The following is a 6,445-nucleotide window of genomic DNA, read 5'->3' on the forward strand; positions in this document are numbered from 1 at the left end:
TAATATTCTCGGAATTATTACCCGTGCCACGCGCTAGTCCAGGGAGGCAGAGGGAGATTAGGGAGGTAAATGTGTGGCTTAGAGACTGGTGTAGGAAAGAGGGGTTTGTGTTCCTGGAACACTGGGCGGACTTCTCAGTCAGACGCCATCTTTTTTGTCATGATGGATTGCACCTGAATGAGGAGGGGGCAGCGGTGCTGGGGGGAAGGATGATTAGAAGGTTGGAGGAGATTTTAAACTAGGTGCCTGGGGGGGAGGGTGTAGCTAGAAACTGCAGGTCATGCAGTGAGAATAGTAAAGATGGTGGTAGTGAACCATATGGGGGTGGAGAAGGGGGGAGGGAAAGAGCAGACTCCATGACCATTAACATGGGTACAAATAAGGGTATTACCAAGGGTATTGCCTAATCACTGACTAGTGACGATTATGGGTCATCATTACTGCATACAGAAAATTATGTCCCTAGTGCAAGGGGAAATACTTATCTTCATTGTATGTATGTAAATGCTAGAAGCCTAACAGGTAAAAAGGGGGAACTAGAAGTCCTTGCCGCAAGCAATCAGTATAATATTACAGGCATTACTGAAACCTGGTGGGGCGAATCTCATGACTGGTCAGTTAATATGGAGGGTTATACGCTGTTCAGGAGAGACAGATCAAACAAACAGGGCAGAGGGGTTTGTCTTTACGTAAAGCAGTTTTTAAAACCTGATGTAAGGGAGGATATTCATGAGGAAACTGTAAAAACTGTTGAGACGTTATGGGTTGAAATTGCATGGGGGGCAGGGCCGTCTTTTCGTTTGGGCTCAATGGGCACTTGCCCAAGGGCCCCAGGAGTACAAGGGCTCTAGGCTGATAGCTGAGGGTCCCCTCTTTCCAGGGGTACCAGATTTATGAAAATCGGCCCTGGGGAACCGGAGATATCCGACTTCAAAGCAGTGGTCCCCATCCAAGCCTGTTAATTGCTCTTCCCAGCCAGATATCTTGGGTTCTGTCTGTCTTACAGTTTTACTGCAAAAGCTGGGACTCTCCCCTTTCGTAGGACACTGATAGCTTGTCTCTAGTGTGTCCAGAACCAGAGATATCAGCATTCCAGCAGCTGGTCCCTGCTCCAGCTCCACATGCCTAATATACAGTTTTATATTTTCATTGGTGGATTGCTCTGGCACCTGAACTCTGATCCCCAAGTCCCCAGTACCTCCTGAAAGGTGGGACTCTCTCGTTTTTTATCTCATTCAAAGCTAAGAAATCTATTTCCAGGAACTTGAGATATCTGCAGTCAAGCAACCTGACCTCTCACCAGAAAAAGATCAATATTAAACCCACTCCACTATCGACCCCTCCCCTACGTATTAAACACCCCCTACCACCCTGGAAGTGATGTACTGGGGCCCCTTCATTCAACCCAAAGCCCCCTTCTGCAGTTTACTGTTCTCCCTCCCGCCCCATCTGTGCACTAAAGGAGTAATTAGCAGAAATTATTCCTACAGGTCCTACATGCTGAGTGGAAGATAGAACACACCTTACCGCCAGAAGGACATCAAAGCTGCCGCTGATAGCACCCCTAACGCTGGAGGATGGGTAGGGGCCCCAGTGCATTGCTGTGCCCAGGGGCCTACACTGCTGTTAACAGGGCCCTGATGGGGGGGAAAGGGAAAGAAAAAGATAGTATTGGGGCTATGCTACAAGACCCTGGTATAAATGTGTCTGACGAGGAAATGTTGAGGAAGCAAATTGATAAAGTGGCAGGAGTAGGAGACGTAATAGTGATGGGAGATTTTAACTATCCAGAGATAAACTGGAAAAACGATTCATGTGATACTGCTAGGGGTAATATGTTTTTAAACACACTAAATAATAACTACTTACTTCAACTAATCGAGGAACCAAGTAGGTACAATGCAATCTCAGACCTGTTATTGACAAACAATGGGGATTTAATATCAAATATTATAGTAGGCGAGCCCATAGGAAACAGCGACCACAATATGGTCACATTCAATATCAATTTTCACAAGCAGTCCTATACAGGTTCAGCTAGGACTCTGAACTTCAGCAAAGCCAACTTTGACATAATGAGGGAAGCTTTAAGGGACACTGAATAGGAAATTTTGTTTCAAGGAAAAAACACTACGGAGAAATGGGAGGCGTTAAAATCACTGCTCGATGAGATTACTCGTAAATGTATTCCCAGGGGCAGCAAACAAAGGACTAAAAACTCCAAACCAATGTGGCTTAACAAAAATATTAAGGAATTAATGGGCAAAAAAAGGCGAGCATTCAAAAAATACAAATCAGACGGGAAGGCGGAGTCATTCCAGAACTATAAGGTTTGCAACAAAATATGCAAAAAAGAAATACGAACGGCTACAGTAAAAACTGAAAAGCTAGTAGCAAAGGAAAGTAAATCAAACCCCCAATTTTTTTTTAACTATATCAACAGCAAAAGATTAAAGAAGGAGAGTATAGGCCCATTAAATGACAAACTGGGAGGCTTAATAAAAAAACGATAACGACATAGCGGATAAATTAAACAATTTTTCTTCTTCGGTGTTTACTATAGAGGACCAATTGCATGAACTAACACCCAATCTCAATAAGGATAATGTCTCACTGCTAAGTGATTATTTAAGTGAGGAGGAAGTGTGTGACCGATTAAAAAAAAATAAGATTAATAAGTCATCTGGTCCAGACGGTATTCACCCAAGGGTTCTCATGGAGCTGCACTCCGAATTAGCAAGACCTCTACTTTTAATCTTCAATTAATCACTTACATTAGGCATGGTTCCCAAAGACTGGCGTATAGCGGAAGTAGTGCCAATCTTCAAAAAGGGAAGTAAAGCTGAACCAGGCAATTATAGACCATTTAGTCTCACATCTATAGTGGGGAAAGTTCTAGAAGGCATTCTAAGGGATAGTGTACAGAAGATCCTTGAAGCCAAAAAGATTATTATTAGGAACCAACATGGATTTGTGAAGGATAGATCATGTGAAACAAACATACTAGGCTTTTATGAAACAGTTAGTGCGAACCTAGATCAGGGTAAGGTGGTGGATGTAATCTTTTTAGACTTTGCTAAAGCTTTCGACACAGTACCACACATGACACTTATCTATAAGTTACAAGAACTGGGGCTAGGGAGCACAATATGCACTTGGGTTAGAAAATTGGTTGGATAATAGGGAACAGCGCATTGTGGTTAATGGAACTTTTTCAAACTGGACTGAAGTACTAAGTGGTGTGCCACAAGGGTCTGTACTTGGACCACTATTGTTCAACATCTTCATTAACGATCTAGCAGTAGGTCTAGAGAGCATGGTGTCATTTCTGCAGACGATACCACACTGTGTAAGGTTATAAATTCTGAGGGAGAAGCTGAGTCTCACCAGAATGATTTGTTTAAACTGGAATCATGGGCAGCAAAATGGAGAATGAGTTTCAATACAGACAAGTGTAAGGTAATGCACCTTGGTAGCAAGAACAAAAATACCAACTACATGCTAAATAGGGTGATTTTAGGGGACTCCATACTGGAAAAAGACTTAGGTGTTCACATAGATAACAAACTTAGCAGCAGCACCCAACGTAGGATCGCAGCAAAAAAGGCAAACAAGGTACTAGCATGCATAAAGAGGGGAATTGATGCAAGGGATGAGAGTGTTATACTACCATTATATAAATCACTAGTGAGGCCACATCTCGAATATTGTGCACAATTTTGGGCACCTTACTACAAAAAGGATATCCTGGAACTAGAAAAGGTTCAGAGGCGGGCGACCAAACTAATTAAGGGGATGGAGACCCTGGAATACCAGGAAAGACTTGCAAGGTTTGACATGTTCACACTTGAAAAGAGGAGATTAAGAGGGGACATGATCAACATTTATAAATATTTAAGGGGCCGTGATGAGCAGATTCGGTTTTACTCGGTTTTACTCGGTTCTCAAAACCGAATCTTATTGGCTATCCAAAACACGTGACATCAGTGAGCCAATAAGATTCTGTTTTGAGAACCGAGTAAAACCGAGTAAAACCGAATCCGCTCATCACTAGGGCCAATACACAGAGCTTGCGGATGATCTGTTTTTGGTAAGACCAACACAGAAGACACGTGGACACCCGCTTAGGTTAGAGGAGAGGAGATTCCGCACACAGAGGCAAAAAGGTTTTTTTCACAGTAAGGACAATACGAGTTTGGAATTCCCTGCCTGAGAGAGTAGTAATGGTGGACTCAGTCAATACTTTTAAGAATGGGCTAGATAAATTCCTAATGGATAAGGATATACAGGGTTATGGAACATAGATCACGTACTATAGTTATAATAAAATGAGGAAATACAACACAACGACCGACTTTATCAACAGATAAAATTAGTCCTGAAAATAATACCAAGTAGGAGATCACAAATAGGCTGAACTCGATGGATGGATTATCTTTTTTCAACCTCATAAACTATGTAACTATATGTGATATAGTGATTGTGCTATGACGCAGGGGCTCAGTGTGAGGTCACACGTATGTGTGATATGTTATATGTGATATAGTGATTGTGCTATGACGCAGGGGCTCAGTGTGAGGTCACACATGTGTGTGACATGTTATATGTGATACAGTGACTGTGCTATGATGCAAGGGTGCAGTGTGAGGTCTCGTGTGTGTGACATGTTATATGTGATATAACATATGGCAGTACCCCTGGACTTATACGGCAGTACCCCTGGACTTATACGGCAGCACCACTGGACTGGACAGACATATACGGCAGTACCCCTTGACTGGATTTATACGGCAGTACCCCTAGACTTATATGGCAGCACCACTGGACTTATACGACAGTACAACTGAACTGGACTTATACGTCAGTGCCCTTGGATTTACTGTATATGGCAGTACCCCTGGACTTATACGGCAGTATTCCTGGACTTATACGGCAGTACCCCTGGACTTATACGGCAGTACCACTGGACTGGACTTATATGGCAGTACTCCTGGACTTATATGGCAGCACCACTGGAGTTATACGGCAGCACCACTGGACTGGACTTATACGGCAGTACTCCTGGACTTATACGGCAGCACCACTGGAGTTATACGGCAGCACCACTGGACTGGACTTATACGGCAGTACTCCTGGACTTATATGTCAGCACCACTGGAGTTATATGGCAGCACCACTGGACTGGACTTATACGGCAGCACCACTGGACTGCACTGATACGGCAGTACCACTGGACTTATGGCAGCACAGGACACCACCAGTGGACTTATGGCAGCACAGGACACCACCACTTGACTGATGCAGCACAAGACAGCACCAGTGGACTGGACTTATACAGCAGCACCACTGGATTTATGGCAGCACAGAACACCACCACTTGACTTATGGCAGCACAGAACACCACCACTGGACTTATGGCAGCACAGCACACCACCACTGGACTTATGGCAGCACAGCACACCACCACTGGACTTATGGCAGCACAGAACACCACCACTGGACTTATGGCAGCACAGAACACCACCACTGGACTTATGGCAGCACAAGACAGCACCACTGGACTGATGCAGCACAAGACAGCACTGGAATGACACCTAAGAGCAGGTCGCCACCACACGCGCCACACGACTTTCCCGCACATACACTGAGGAGACACGTCCTCTCGCTACACTCTCCAGGACTGGAGTGAAAATAGCGGCGACGCGCGGCTCCTTATATGGAATCCAAAACCCGCGAGAATCCGACAGCGGGATGATGATGTTTTGCCTCGTTTTGGTTTCTGATTCTGGCGGGAAAACCCGAGCTGGGCTCGGATCCGGGCTCGGGACGTGATGTTCGGTAGGGTCCGGTTCTCAGGGATCTGAACCCGCTCATCCCTAGTTATAATGTGTATGTGATATAGTGACTGTGCTACATACATGCAGATGAGGAGCGCAGTGTGAGGTCACACGTGTGTGTGACATGTTATATGTGATATTAGTGACTGTGCTATGATGCAGGGGTGCAGTGTGAGGTCACACGTGTGTATGACATGTTATATGTGATATAGTGACTGTGCTATGACGCAGGGGCGCAGTGTGAGGTCACACGTGTGTGTGACATGTTATATGTGATATAGTGACTGTAATATGACGCAGGGGTGCAGTGTGAGGTCACACGTGTGTGTGATATGTTATATGTGATATAGTGAATGTGACACAGGGGCGCAGTGTGAGGTCACACGTGTGTGTGATATGTTATATGTGATACAGTGAAGGTGACGCAGGAGCGCAGTGTGAGGTCACATGTGTGTGTGACATGTTATATGTGATATAGTGACTGTGACGCAGGAGCGCAGTGTGAGGTCACACGTGTGTGTGACATGTTATATGTGATATAGTGAATGTGACGCAGGGGCTCAGTGTGAGGTCACACGTGTGTGTGATATGTTATATGTGATATAGTG

This window comes from Pseudophryne corroboree, chromosome 2 (genome assembly GCF_028390025.1).
Source record: "Pseudophryne corroboree isolate aPseCor3 chromosome 2, aPseCor3.hap2, whole genome shotgun sequence".
Taxonomy (NCBI): Eukaryota; Metazoa; Chordata; class Amphibia; order Anura; family Myobatrachidae; genus Pseudophryne; species Pseudophryne corroboree.